This window comes from Asparagus officinalis, chromosome 4 (genome assembly GCF_001876935.1).
Source record: "Asparagus officinalis chromosome 4, Aspof.V1, whole genome shotgun sequence".
In the NCBI taxonomy this organism is placed as follows: domain Eukaryota; kingdom Viridiplantae; phylum Streptophyta; class Magnoliopsida; order Asparagales; family Asparagaceae; genus Asparagus; species Asparagus officinalis.
Genome location: NC_033797.1, coordinates 12,284,759 through 12,285,238, shown reverse-complemented (window position 1 = coordinate 12,285,238; position 480 = coordinate 12,284,759).

Sequence of the window (480 nt, the reverse complement as noted above, 5' to 3'; positions counted from 1 at the left end):
CGTGTGCTGCTTTGGTAATATAAAACTCAAGCCGTTTCCAACAATAATGACTGCAGCAGTTCACGAGAAAAGTTCAAAGCCGTACAAAATTTAATTACAATTGATATCATAAAACATAGAATGCAAGACAATAATAGCATTAAGTTCATCACGGCAAAAGAAATTATTTTTCTAGTAACAGTCGATATTTTGGAAAAAGAAATGATCCGATAGATTAAATTGTCACTATACTTAAAATTGTGTTCCAAACATCAAGAGGATTCTGCTACCCTGTTTTTGCTGGTGGATTTGGTTCAGTAGAAATGATCTTATTTTCAAGGATAATCAATCTAACCCTCTCCACATTGCTTCTAATATTGGGAGATATACCATATTTTGGACAGGTGCTGCAGATGAGAGGCTTGCAAGGAGACTGCGTAGGGCTGCATCAAACATCGGACTCCAGGAGCTTGCTAACAAGATTGTCAAGGCAGATGGGGA